This window comes from Bufo bufo, chromosome 6, assembly GCF_905171765.1.
Source record: "Bufo bufo chromosome 6, aBufBuf1.1, whole genome shotgun sequence".
NCBI lineage: Eukaryota > Metazoa > Chordata > Amphibia > Anura > Bufonidae > Bufo > Bufo bufo.
The window spans coordinates 127,326,112-127,341,586 of record NC_053394.1 but is presented as its reverse complement, the minus strand read 5'-3'; the positions used below and the strand labels follow the sequence as shown (position 1 = coordinate 127,341,586).

Genomic DNA, 15,475 nt, shown 5'->3' with positions numbered 1-15,475 from the left:
CAGTAATAATACCCAGTGATGGCACTGTACGGGGATAAAACAGTGATGTCATAGTATAATCAGATTGTATGCCATGAAGTCACAGCACAGGAATAATAACCAGTGATGCCACTATACAGGGATAATACAGTACAGTGATGTCACTGTATAATGAGACTGTATACAGTAATATCACAGCACAAGGATAATAACCAGTGATGCCACTGTACGGGGATAATACAGTGATGTCACTGTATAATGAGACTGTATATAGTGATGTCACAGCACAAGGATATAATAACCAGTGATGCCACTGTACGGGGATAATACAGTGATGTCACTGTATAATGAGACTGTATATAGTGATGTCACAGCACAAAGATATAATAACCAGTGATGCCACTGTACGGGGATAATACAGTTATGTCACTGTATAATCAGACTGTATGCCGTGAAGTCACAGCACAGGAATAATAACCAGTGATGCCACTATACAGGGATAATACAGTGATGTCACTGTATAATGAGACTGTATATAGTGATGTCACAGCACAAGGATATAATAACCAGTGATGCCACTGTACGGGGATAATACAGTGATGTCACTGTATAATGAGACTGTATATAGTGATGTCACAGCACAAAGATATAATAACCAGTGATGCCACTGTACGGGGATAATACAGTGATGTCACTGTATAATGAGACTGTATATAGTGATGTCACAGCACAAGGATAATAACCAGTGATGGCACTGTACGGGGATAATACAGTGATGTCACTGTATAATCAGACTGTATGCCGTGAAGTCACAGCACAGGAATAATAACCAGTGATGCCACTATACAGGGATAATACAGTGATGTCACTGTATAATGAGACTGTATACAGTAATATCACAGCACAAGGATAATAACCAGTGATGCCACTGTACGGGGATAATACAGTGATGTCACTGTATAATGAGACTGTATATAGTGACGAAAAATGATGATCAGCCGGCACTCCGTAACAAGTGGCGTGGTGCTCGCGTCCGAGATAACGATCTCAAGAATGCAGTAAAGACCGGCACTCACTATGTCTTGAAGAAAGGAAATCTTTATTGTCACATATAATCCGTGACGCGTTTCGACTCACATCTGGCTCCAGATGTGAGTCCAAACGCGTCACGGATTATATGTGACAATAAAGATTTCCTTTCTTCAAGACATAGTGAGTGCCGGTCTTTCTTTACTGTATATAGTGACATCAGAGCACAGGGATAATACCCAGCGATGGCACTGTACGGGGATAATAGTGATGTCACTGTATAATCAGACTGTATGCCGTGAAGTCACAGCACAGGAATAATAAGCAGTGATACCACTGTATAGGTATAATACACAAGTGATATCACAGTTTAGACATACTGTATACTATGATATCACAGCACAGGGATAATAACCGGTGATACCACAATATAGTGATGTCACACACAGATAAAAACCAGTGATGCCATTTACAGGGATAATACAGCGATGTCACAAGATAGGTGTAATATACACCATGATGTCACAGTTCAGAGATAACCAGTGATGCCACTGTACAGGGATATAACAAGGATTTCACAAAATAGGTGTAATGTACACTGTAATGTCACAGTACAGAGATAAAACACACACACACCACTTTCAAGGCCCAAAACAGCTGCATATTTAAAGGTTACACACAGGTTTAGACTTAAAAGAAATGTCATAAAAAATGACATTTTCTACCTCTCATTTTTTATGTTAAACAAATTTGTTTTAAAAAATGTAGGCCTCATGCACATGACCGTTGTTTTGGTTCGCCTCCGAGCTGCAGTTTTTGCGGCTTGGATGTGGACCCAGTCACTTCAATGGTCCGCAAAAAAAAAAAATATACAACCTGTCCTATTCTTGTCCGTTTTGCAGACAAGAATAGGCAGTTATATCAATGGCTGTCTGTACCGTTCTACAAACTGCGGAACGCACACGGACGCGCGATTTGCGGACCACAAAACACACAACGGTCGTGTGCTTGAGGCCTAGTTATATATTTTCCACATCACGATCTATATTTACAAGTCATTTCTGACATCCTACAGTTTTCCCACTAAGCCTAATAATAGGTGCCACTTCTTGGTCTGTACAGATCCCTTTTTAGCACTCATCTCCTTATCATCACAGACATGATTACAATGGCAGATAACACATATATTGGTAATCCATCATAAGCGGTTGTCAAATCTTATCTACTCCTCCCTTGTACAATGACCTCTACGCAGGCCACAGAGCATGCCCAGAAAACTCTACCTTAGAGGTCAATGAGGTCCCCTTCAGGCCCATGTGGCTGCTGTAAAGCATTATCTCCAAATGCTATTAACAATAGCTCAGGCAAGATGGCAGCCCCCATAATGATGTACAGAAAATAGAGTTAAAAAAAAATCTACAATCAGAAAATAAAAACAAAAATGAAAAAGTATATGTGGCGCTAACTGGTTTTAACAGGCAGAAAAAACTACGTGACGTTCCTTTAGGAAACAGACCCGGGCACACAAACCAGTCCATATACTATATAGATACTTACACACAACATTTGCTTTTCTTTACACTTGGACCGGGCACCCCTGGAATAAGCAGCTTTGCCATATAAATTTGTCTCCCCAATAGGCCGCCAATCAGGTACCCGAGGGCCACCAGATGGGTCTTGCTGCCTCGAAGTGCATAAGTTAGGCAAAATTCAGACACAGATTATGTTTTTACCTTACTGAGGGTTTTTCAGAGCAATTCCTTGTTCCATAATAGCTAGAAACTATAAATGTCCAAAATAATCCCTTCATTGCATGCCGTCCTTACATAAAAGGTAATTATAAGCCATTTCTATATATACTCTACATTTACAGCCAGGAAACTACATGTTTGTACAGCTGCAATTTCTCTGAAGTCTTAATAAGGTTACATGCAAGAGAAACAGACAAGGCGCATAAGCGACTGATTATAACGAAGGTGAACAGAGATGCCGGGCATGACAGGAAATTCTGCTCATACCATACTAACACGTTAACACAACTTTCTAATAAAGACATTCTCTGTCTAAGACACATTAGAATACAAAACCACAACATTTATTAACATTTTTCAGATTTAGCACTACAACACTTCAAAACCTAGCGGGGTTATGAAAAATGTACAACATAAATAAAGAATAACATTAAAAAAAAGGCTTGGCTTCACTCAATGGTCCTTCTATTTTACTGAAATATGTACAGTCAAGTCACATTATTCTGACCACCAGCTAGTGTGCAGCATGGATATCTGCTATTCAGGCTGGGAGTGACTCAATAAGGTCCTGGTAGGTTGTCAAGGGTATCTGACGCCATGCTGACTGCAGAGCATCTCACAGCTGCTGGAGGGTGTGTGAGGGAGGATCCATAGAGTGAATACAATGATCGAGGTGGTCCCACAGATGCTCCGTTGGGTTCAAGTCTGGGGAATCAGGGGGACCAGGGTAGTACTCGGAAGACTGGTCATGCTCTTCCAACTAATTGTACATTTCTAACCATATGACGTGTTGTATTGTTTTGCTGGAATATCCCATCCATCCCAGGGAAGACAATCAGCATGGATGTATGTGATCTGCAAGGGTGGATTCATACTCAAATCGGTAGAAAGTGCATCAGAGAATACCACAAAAACATTCTCCAGACCATAACGGTGCCGCCACCAGCTTGTGTTCTTCAAGCAATGGTTGCAGGGTGTTTGTTCTCTGATGCTTCTCGCCTGACACACCAATGTCCATCCATTCAATGGAGCAGAAAACGGGACTCATTTCAGAAGGCAATCCCAATCAGCTTAGGTCCAATTCCAATACTGCAGTGAACATTGAAGCCTTTTCTGTAGGGTTCACTGAACGGTTGTTTTAGACACACATCTGGTAGCCCCTGGTTCATTTTGGCTGTGAGCTGCTCCACTGTAGCGTATCCGTCCACCCTCGCACACCTTCGTAGCTGACGTTTACCTCTCACATCAATGGCGCGTGGTGCTCTGGAGTTTCCACATAGCTTAATCCCAGTGGTGCCATTTGTCCACTCACGATACACTTTCAGGACAGCAGCACTCAAACAGTTCACAGTTTCATAAATGATGCCACTCTTGGCCAGATAGTCAATAATCATCCCTTTTTGCGCAACAATTGCCCCTTTTACCCATGATAGCAATGAGTAATATGTGAGCAGACAGCCTATTGCACACCTTATGTACCCACCAAGCCAGCTCCCGTCATGTGACTTCCTTCATGAGCTACACAATGCCGACATCAAAAGTAGTCATAATAAAGTGACTTGATCGTCTATTGTATATTGTGGAAATTTAAAGAAACGCTAAACCTTGAAATTAATGTTAAAGGAGTTGTCCAGGATCAGAAAAACTTTTTATTCCAAGAAAAGCGCTACACCTGTCCGCATGTTGCGTGCGGCATTAGCGCTCAGCCTTTTTCACTTCAATGGAACAGAGTTGCAATACCACACTCGACCAAAGCGCAGGTGTTGCGCGGTGTCTGGACAATGACTTTAAAAGTAAACAAGAAATACAGTTGTCCTCACTGTTTGTCAGTCTGTAGTATTTTTGCATGGTCCCGATTCCACCAGTCTTGTAAAAATTCTTCAGAGAACAAAGGGGTTTATCTTCTGCTGATCAGTTCCACCTTCAGGTGGCAGTCAACTGAGGGGTGAGGTTTAGTAAAGACTTGCTCTAAATTATCTTTTTGTCTTACAGAAGATAGGACAAAGCAGGGAGGCTCTTGCTCCAGCCACCTGACTTATGGCCAGACGCAGGACAGTGAGTAGCAGGAGGAGGAAATGAATGAGCTCTCAGGACACAGAGAGATTTCTTTATATCATTCAGTTTTAATTGACATGAGACGCAATATGGTCAAAGGTAAAGAAGGGATGAAGGGAGGAAACGTTTTTTTCCCTTCATATTCTGTTTAGTGTTCCTTTAAACAAGCAATGTTTATGCAGAGCATCACTAATGATCCCAACTGTTCTTGATTTATTGTCCCAACCTTGATAGCCTTTCATGCACACAATGCAATTTTTTTTTCATGTATGCCTGATTTTTACCATTTCCAATAAACCAAAAAAGCTTTGAAAAGGTTAAATTTTGTACACAGACAAAACGATTGCAGTCGGGTAGGAATTCTTATTATTGGTCATACTGACTGTGGTAATCTTTAGTCTCTTGTCAGTTTCTCTATTAAGAACTTACGATATAGGCAGCCCCTGCAGTTCCTATAAAGGCCCTTAGAGAGAGGGAGCCAAAACCTGGTTGTACTTTCATACAACCCACCAATTCCTAGGTGATGAGAAACTATTCAGGACCTTGTTCTCTAGAGTAACCACATTTTTAGCAAATACTGTAGGTTGGGGAAATGGTTAAAAAAAAATAGTGGAAAGTGGTTGAAGAGAGGAAGCTACACCAACTGTGTCATCCCTGTGTACCAAAATCCAACACCAGAATGGAGGACCAATTCGGATCTTTGATATGGGGCCTTGTTTTTCTTTTTTTTTGTAAATCATTGATTACATTATTCGGATGTCACAGGATGTGATTTTTGGTAACCTATAGACTAAATACAATATGCAGATGTCACCATATACTTCTTGGATGTCATATTTTTTAAGGGACCTCAACATTTCCTTTAACATGGTGAACACACATCTTCTGTGATTGATTATACACTAAACCAGTTTTAATCAGGCGCTAACATTTGCAGAAAGGAGGACAAAATGATTGTACTACCTCAGAAAACATCAGCAGCTTCCATTATACCAACACTTCTGTCAAAGTTTGAGTCCCAGAACAAGGGGCTAAGGAAACATCGCGTAACACACTGACAGTATGAGGCTACTTTCACACTAGAGTTTTTGCTGGATCCGGCAGGGCTCAGCAAAAACGCTTCTGTTACTGATAATACAACCATCTGCCCGTTATGAACGGATCCGGTTGTATAATCTTTAACATACCCAAGACGGATCCGTCATGAACTTCATTGAAAGTCAATGTGAGACAGATCCGTTTTCTACTGTGTCAGAGAAAACAGATTCGTCCCCATTGACTTGCATTGTGGGTCATGACGGATCCGTCTTGCTCCACATCCCAGGACGGAAAGCAAACCGCAGCATGCCGCTCTCCGGTGTGAGAACAGAACGCAATGCATTTTGGAGCATTCCGTTCTGTTCAGTTACGTTTTGTCCCCATTGACAACGGATGGGGACTAAACGGAAGCGCTGTTTTTTCGGTATTGAGACCCTATGACTGATCCCAATACCAGAAAATATAAACACTAGTGTGAAAGTAGCCTGACATGGGTGGTCCTGTGCTCAAAAGTGACCCCACTCTCAACATGTTAAAGAATATTTACTCTCCTGCTTACTGTTATGTTACTGTTAATAACATAAAAAAAACCTACGTACTATGTCCCATTGAACAGACCTAAATGTCTCTATCAGACATAACAGAATTGTTGGGAAGTGTGGGATGGGGTACAGCTTAGGAGGTCTAAAAACAACTCTGTGGTTGGGGGGATTTAAGGAAAATTGCTACATAGGTCTTGAGGTCACCATTGAAGCAGGAATTTATTTTCTAGGGAGGCGGACTTTCTTGGAATTTGGTTTGGCAGAGATCAGTGGTGGGAACAGGGTTTAATAAAATAAATACGGTAAGTCACAATTGCCAACATCCCTCTACTGCGGCAAGAATATTCAATGATTAATTCTAGTACAAATAAAGCTCAAAGAATAGACACAGTTTAATCAGTGACATTAACTGAATAACATCTAAAAACTATAGCAAGGGGAGGGGTTTCGGGGAGTTCAATATTAATGTGGCCTCTTCCGAAGCCATGAGGTCATGTTCATGGTCACACGGCCTAACTGGGCCTGGACTGCAAAACCAAGCGCAGTATACAATGTACTTTGCTGGCCTTGCTAAGCTGTGAGGAGGCTCACCAGAGTGCTGCAGCCTCTTCATAGAGCTGAATGACCGGAGTGAAAGATTTTAGGCCTCCGCCAATCAGATATTGATCAGCTATTGTGATGACAGGCAATCAATAATGAACTCCCGGAAAACCCTGTTAAATATGATATCGATATCTAAAACCGCAGGTGCAACTAAAGGGGATGTTCGATGAAAACAGATATTCATTGGTTTATATATCTAAATAATTAAACCTCCTCATATACATTAATTGTTAATTATTTTATGGAAGTCCCAGTTTCAAGGAAGTAGCGGTCCTACTGTTATTCCAGAACAGACAAGGAGCTTCATCACCTTCTCTGTGTTGGTGACATGCTTGAAGGCCTAACACCATCCATCACTTTTGATGAAGAGACAGAAAACAGGTCTGGCTTAGGTAATGAGCTGAACCAGACATTCAACCTTCTTCAAGGATATCACCGACAAACAGGAAGGGGCTTTCTGACCTTGTAAGAATAGCACCAGAAACTCCACCTCCAGGAACATGGGTTCGGCTCTGAAATACATTGACATTTCACAATCAAAGTATATTAGTAAGGGTCCATTCACACGTCCGTACTGTACTGCGGATCCGCAATACACCCGGCCGGCACCCCCATAGAACTGCCTATTCTTGTCCGCATTGCGGAAAAGAATAGGACATGTTCTATTTTTGTCAGGAGCCGTGCTGTCTGCATCCATTCCTGCCCCATAGAGAATGAATGGGTCCGCACCCGTTCCGCAGTTTGAGGAATTGATGCAGACCCATTCTACGGACGTGTGAATGGACCCTAAGTTTGATTCATTTACATTTGGAAACTAATGAAAAACTTTGGGGCACTTTTATGAAGACCAGTGATTTAGATGATGGTCTTCGTTCCTCCTGGACTGGCGGTTCATCCGTCTTATGTTATGTAGAGTTCCCTTGCTTGCGTAGATTTAGACTATTTTCTACACCTAAAATAGGCATAGAAAATGATAAATGAGACAGACCTACCGGCCCACCCTTTTCTCACGCTACGCCCCCTTTTTGGACCTGGGGAAAAAGTTGCAGATTACAGCGCAGGCGTATATCTGTTTGTACATTACCCCCTTTTTTATTGTCAGACAAGCCTGTTAAAAGGGTCCTCTACTATAATAGATTGGTTCCTAAGGGGGCAGCAATCAGCACAGGAAGAAATGTAATGTATACTTCATCACTATTCCTCCTCACAGCACACTATATGCACTACACGTTCTATATATGTACCATTTCTCTTTCTGGACAGAGCCTACTAGAGTCTTATAGGCCAGGCAATGCTTCTCTGTGTTTTGGGAAAAGGATATGCAAACTAGTTCTCTTTCCAAAAAGAAAGGAAAGCTGAACCTCTGATGCCACCAGATGTAAGGTAGATATCCTATAAGTCATGACTTATAGAATAGCTGCCATACATCTGGGGGCATCAAAAGGCTTTTTTTTTTTTTTTTTTTTTTAAAGAGAGCTAATTTGCATATCTTTTTCCCAAAATTCAGAGGGGCATTGCCTGGTCTATAAGACTCCTTACACCTAGTAGGCACTCTCCATAAGGAGAAATAGTATCCGCTGACTACTGACCTAGGCCTCTCATCAAGTTAAGCCAATCCTCTCTGATCTGCACTGATGAAGTCCATCACTCCGAAATAGCTGTCTGCAGATGAGGTACTGGCTTAGCTATCATCTAAGAGAATTTGTATATCTTGTTATATGCATTATACTGTAGCTTGGTTTTATGTGGCCACCTCCTATCCTATCCCAAATTATAGATGTGTTAGAGAGGAGTATTTTGTACTAGTGAGATTCCTCCCCAATATAATAATGTAGTTTGCAGCAATCATCACCTTGACACTTGATAAGTTGCAACATATGGCAACAAAACTTTTCTTGACTTTTTCAATGGCTTTTGGTGTGATGTGATATCATTTTAGAACTGCTTCTTCTGTATATCACTAAGCGTGGCTTTTGTTTCCACCAATGCTGGTACTGCACTATTGCTGGCATTATATATGCATCACGGCTGCTATGTGGGCACTATATATTATGAGCAAACAACCTGTACTAGGTGGGCACTATGACTGGTACTATTATATTATGTACTATATATGGAGTTTGTATCTTCTCACTGTGTTTATGTAGGTTTCTCCCAGGTACTCCAATTTACACCGACACTCCAGATGTGAATGGTGACAATCTGTGTACAGCATTGTGGAATGTGTTAGCGCTATGTAGCAGAAAATGAATGTACTATGATATATTTGGTCCAATTATATATTCTCTATGTACTATGGATGATAATATTGCCCATGGCTGGTAATATATGTGCACCAAAGCGGGCTAAGATTACTGGGCACTACAGCTGGCAGTACATGGATCTCTGCTCGACAATATATGTCTGCGTACTTTGATTCTGAAGCCACCCATTGACGAGATCTATTTCTGTGGCTCTTTATTTTGTGTGTGTTCTTTCTTCTTGTGGCTCAGACGTGTGTGTTTACACTACTATGGCTGGCTTGCACGCGTGTGCGTGTTTATTTTCCCATTGTTGGCCTATGTTTATTTTCCTAGACCTAGCGTGCTTATTGCTTTCTGACAGTCAACATTTTTAAAAAGTTAGGGACGCCAATAATCAATATACCGTATGTGAAGTCGCATTTCATGTCACCAATCATGGCTGTACAACACCAAAAAGTGAGCAAAGAAAAGTGTAAAAACATTTAAAGTGGTAGTCTGAGTTATTTGTTAATCTATTAGTAAATCATATAATTTTCTAATATATTTATAGATTCTGCTCACAAATCTTTACTATAGCTGTGCAATTGCCTGAGCATACAAAATGGCAAGGCCCAGATAAGTCCTATGCATTGCACCTACAAAAGAAGTGAATCGGACTGAGACTCCTGTCACACTGTCTGCAGTGTATTTTATTGTATACTCTATGAATAGACCCAAGGAGTCCCTATTATGTGTAATGCGTGGTGTACTTTTTTTTCTTTAACATGGGGCGCATTGTGTTAACATTGTGATGGATACCATTGGGAAATATTCCAGACAGAAACCTTGGACACACACTGCTAAACCAAAACAAAAAAAGACTCTAAACATGGCTCTAGTATTCAGTCAACAGAGGTATCTAACAGGTGATTAGTGATTCATGGAGGAGCCGAACTACTAACTTTATCAATAACGTGACCATATCACCTAGAGACAAGCAGCCATGAACAGTAGTAAAAATCATGAGTCCAACATTTGTCCTATAGAGATTTCGGGCCCAGGACCCTGTAACATCTGATGTGGTTATTTACTAACAAAGCACTAAACGCCTTTGAGCAAGTTATGTGGAAAGTGAGCTTCCAGTCTACATGCTTGTTCCAATAGTAGGTGACCTCACTTACTATACTGAGCCGGTGAAATGAAAAACTCATATTATTTATGTCATAGCGCCAAGCTGTCATGTTTGGCAGGTGACTTGCAGACAAGCGGTAGTTAAGGAGCCGGCCATATGATCTTGAAGACTTCAAACCATCTCCTAGATATTTTAATGGCGCTGTTGACATGACAATTATAGCCACTAGTGGAAGTATCTGATGAAACAAAGATCTGAACTATAAAAGTGCAACATATCAGTGATATGACTGACCACCCAGGGAGATCACCATTAACCAGTCTGCATTTATAAACATGGCCAAGTACCGGTTACTTCAGCCACATAGGACATTATCATGCCACGTTCGCAGTCCTATTAAGAGAACAAGCACCCCCTAGTCATAGAAGATATCCAGATATTTGCCTCATGACTAAAAAGCAATACAGTGTGGCTGCTTAATGGGATAGTACATGATTAGAAGAAAATAGTCAACGTGTAATACTTTATTTGCCCTATAGTGGCCGCTAAGGTTCAGCAGCCGTTTTTGTAGAGATCGGCTAATCGTAGGGGAAGCTAGTTTATTAATAAGGATTGTCAAAATAAGACAATCCCATTTAAAGGGGTTGTCCAGGAACCCCTTGCTTTTGAGTTAATATAGCTGAGTATGGTTGACTTGATACAAGAAGCTTGATCCAAACCTCTCTGGTCCTGAACTCTGGCTGCATCCAGCAATCTTCTGGTCCCAGGCGTGTTGAATTCTGACTGGACTGTGATGATGTGTCCCCAAGTGGCATGATGGGATCCAAGAGAGACGTGCTGCTTGGAGACACGTCACCCCTGAGGCCAGTCACTGGCTGCAGTGGTGCACATGACCCTGTCTGCATCCTGGCCGGCAGTCAACAAGCCTCAGACTGACCAGAAGATTGCCGAATGCAGTCAGGGAGCAGGACTGGAGTAGCGGTGACCAGGTGGGTATGATTCTTGCATTAGGTCAACTTAAAAAAGAGGGAATCCTGGACAACCCCTTTAAGAACTAAAAATCTTCTAAGCCACAATACAAAATCTCTAACCTAAATCGACCCTACGTAACATGCCATTTATAGTACTGCTATCCTCTCTGTGACAGTTTGGGTCACCTCAGGTGCCAATAATAATTTTCTTCCTCTTTTTATTTTTTCTCACTGCTTTGCATTTTTATTCTTATTTTTTATTATATAATGTGATGCTACTTCCTATACTATGCCAGTACAAGGGTGCATGACATTATACCAGGCACCAAAAGAGGAAGAAGGAATAATTGTAATATCCTCGGGCTGTCTGCCACTAAGCACCAACAGGGCTCATGTCATGTGTCACCCCCCCCCCCCCCCCCCCACCTCCCTTCACAAACTGTAATATTGTTCTGGTATTCCTTCAGCAATCCTTGTACTTACTCTGCTTCTTCAGTATTAACGCACTGTAAACCTTTGTAATCTTCTTTCCCAAAACACGATCATTACATCATCGAACCCTAAAATAAGAGAGAAATAACATATAGTCACCATAGACGTAGATTATCGATACGTTCTGAACACACAGGTTCTTCAGGACGGGTTCTTCATTCCGCAAAACATATTGTGAGGTTTTTACTTTTACATGGGAAATGCATAGATAATGCAACTTATTTTTGGCTCTGCTACATCTATGCACAGATAAAAAGGGAAAAACTCCATTTACACAAGAAGAACCAACTTATTTGATAGATGATGTAAAACTGTAAAAGGTGCAAAGGTCCTGTTTTTCTCTATATGTAAACACTACACCCATATAGGAAGACAAACGTAACTCTGCCTCCTTACGTTTACACTAGGATAGACCTCACAGAGAAAAGTTATTCTTGTTATGGTCACATTTTCTTACCATGATGTTAACATACTGTATATCTAGGCTGGATTAAGGTTGGTGGAGAACCTACAAATTTTGGGGGAGTCCGTATCCCACCTCTGAGCTCAGACCCATCCAGCCACAGGTAGGAATGGTGGCTACTCAAGTGTGGCCTACTCCACTAAACTCTGTGAGTCATTTTGGAGACAGTAAAGAGAGCAACACCATAAGTATTCCTAGCAGAAAACAACACACACATGTGGCCACCTCACTCACCTTCAGGGCTAGATAGGAACACCAACCAGTCATAAGGAAAGCCCAATTTCCTGAGGGGCCATGGGGGATACAACCTTCCATTCTGTGGCTCCCCACAAAGGCAGTAATAGGTGTACCCAGGGGCGTAGCTATATGGGTGCAGAGGTAGCAGTCGCTAGCGGGCCCAGGAGCATGAGGGGGCCCAAAGACTCTTGTGCCACTGGTATTATAGAAAGTGCATGCTGGTCAAGTTACACCTCTGGCTGGAGGGAAGGGGTTAGGTCATTTCAACTTTTACCTCAGGCAGCATGGAGGCTATGTGCTTCCCTGCCCCTGGCCACAGAGCACTGAGGGAAGGGGCGCCCAAGCTGAACTCTTGCCCCAGGGCACATGAGCCTTTAGCTATGCCCCTGCTGGAACCCCAATCTGTTCTCCTGATCTGGTAGTATTTTAAAACATGATCTTAAAAAAAGGGCCTGGACTGGAAGTATGGATTGATGGTGGATGCCCCCTGGGGTCCCAATGTGGTCGAAGTTCCAAGGCAAGTGACCTTGTGCCCTTTCTATAATCCAGCCCAAACTGTTATAATTGACACACTCTAAATACAAAAATCCTCTCACTTTCCGGTAGAAAAACACAGAAGGTTCATCCGAATGTTCACTGCAGTTAATATGCGGTTTACCCTATTAAAAAAAGATGGATTTAACAGATGATTTTATTGCCCAGTTGTACTGTAAATCACTTACATACACAACTTTTAAATTCTTCTCACGAGGAGAACGTGACAAGTGGCAATATGTGATCTCTGTAGGAGTTACACGTCTACACGTAAAATCAGAATTCCACTACCATGGTGGGATTGATTATTGGATGCACATGCTTTTAAAAAAAAAAGATCTTTGAAGTTTTAGTTAATGTGTAGAACAAATAGACAGATCATTTCTCGAGTAGGCCGTCCTTCAGCATGTATTATGGAAGAGGCAGTCAAGTCATCAAATTGACCTTATATGTGCACCAATGTAATAGTAACCTTTGTACATTTATGATGTGTACATGAATCACATTAATTTAGACTCTGAGTCTCGTCGGAGGATATTCTCAGACATCTATCCCACAGCAAATTATACTTTCTTACTTGTCCTATTGGTCAGCCTGGTCTGTATGACTAAAAGGATAATTATATTGTAGGCTATGTCAACCGCTACTTGTGCAACTCTTCATCACTACATTTTACATTTATGAAGTTAACTTTGTGTTCATTTTACTTGTTGTCTTAAAGGAGTTGTCCCACGAAAAATATTCTACAGTTTTCAAAGCAGCACCTGGATCTTAAAACTTTTGTAATTGCATGCAATTAAAAATTTAGCATAGCCACTGAGTAATTCAATAAAATAGCGCCACCAGCCGTTTGTTTTTTTTCTCATTTCTTTGTCCTGCTCACTGAGAATGCCGCACATGCTCAGTTTCATCCTTCAACTGCCTCCTGAGCTGTGATAGGTAGAGCTGAGACACGCCCCCTGAGCTGCAGCAGAAAAGACACTCCTCTTGAGCTGTCAGCTTGATTTTAATCCAGCAGAGCAATGAATGCGGAGATCTCTGGATCCATGTGAGATACAGGGCTGGTTCTAGCTTTGTTAGAAAGAGATTGTCATGTCCTAAACGATGTCCGATTTTCCTTTTTTACATTAGTCATGGGATAACCCCTTTCAAGGTTTCCCAGGCAACAAGACTTAAAGGAGTTTTTGAGGCTGTAGTAAGTGATGGCCTATTCTCAGGATAGGCCACCTCTAGCTGATTGGTTGCTTCCAACAAACTGCACCCCTACAGATCGGCTTTTTAATGTAGCTCCATTGCCAGAATGGGAGCAGCACCGTAGTAGCTCCCATCAACAAAAACCATTAACATAAAAGTCCTGGACAACTAAAGAGATGATTGAAGAGATTATTACAATGTTCCTACCAGTACAACCAGTGTATATTGAAGCATACATTGTATAGTGCACCAGAATATTGAAAATGTTTTCAAGTCTGCAACAGCTGAGGAGCCAAAGGGTGAGGATGACCACTCAAGGTCCTGGAACAGTCCACACTGAATCTGTCACTCAAAACACCGCTGTAGAGACACAAGACCTATCTATTTGTCCACCCTTACCTTTCCTCAAATTTTATTAAGGACTTCAATATCTCGACAAGCTAGAAAAACCTCTTGACAGGCCGCAATGCTCAACACAACCACTGAGTGGCAACACACACATATACAGAAGAGCCATCTCGTGGCAGAATATCCTGGGTTTTTTAAAAGCTGATCATCTTGTGTCATACATCTTGGAATATGTTGTGCAAAGAGGAAAGGCAAGGAAGGACACATCTGTTATGGGTTTGCTAATGACAGCACTATGTTCCAAGGCTTGTAATGACTGAGAAGAGCTACTGTACTGTGTTTAATGGTACTTCAAATACATGTAAATCTCATGTAATAGTCCAGCAACATCCTCATCCCTTATTGTTTCACTAAGGTCCAATAGTCCATTAAGGTGAGCAGTAGAGATCCAGCCGAGTAGGGTTTATTATTATCATTTTTATACTCCAGTCACAGACAAAGCCAACAGATCTCTGAATGATGAGAGCATTTTAAAAGATAAAAAAAAAAAGTTTAGATATTCCAACCAAAGAACTTGGTGGTAAAAGTGTTTTGCTATGGAATATTCTGTTCCTGCCCCACATAAATAGCCAAGCAGCAGAAAGGCACTCAACCCTGTGAAATGTAGAGTGCCATGATGTCCTCTTCTCCTTCTATGCAACAATAAATGTACTTGCCATTCAGCAGACAATGCCAGCGCAACCCTGGCAGCCGAGAGCAGATTTAACACAAAAGGATGCAAACAAGGCTTGTTTTGAACAGAGCTGTCATTCCAGTGCACTTGCTCTGTGAATTGTTTGACCATCAGCAGAGTTTATAAACCCTCTGACATTAACATTGTGCTTT

The 15,475-nt window shown here is 41.5% G+C and overlaps 1 protein-coding gene across 21 annotated transcripts in view; it reads right to left on the bottom strand.

The window, feature by feature from the left end:
* SORBS1 (sorbin and SH3 domain containing 1) overlaps positions 1–15,475 on the bottom strand; it is a 353,742-nt gene that overhangs the window by 133,353 nt on the left and 204,914 nt on the right. For 3 of the 21 annotated variants that reach the window (XM_040436095.1, XM_040436094.1, XM_040436093.1), the window contains one exon: positions 11,806–11,882. The exons of the other annotated variants lie outside the window; for them this stretch is intronic. The gene's annotated coding sequence lies outside the window, so the exon portion shown is untranslated. The remainder of the gene's footprint in view (positions 1–11,805; positions 11,883–15,475) is intronic. 21 annotated transcript variants of the gene reach the window in all.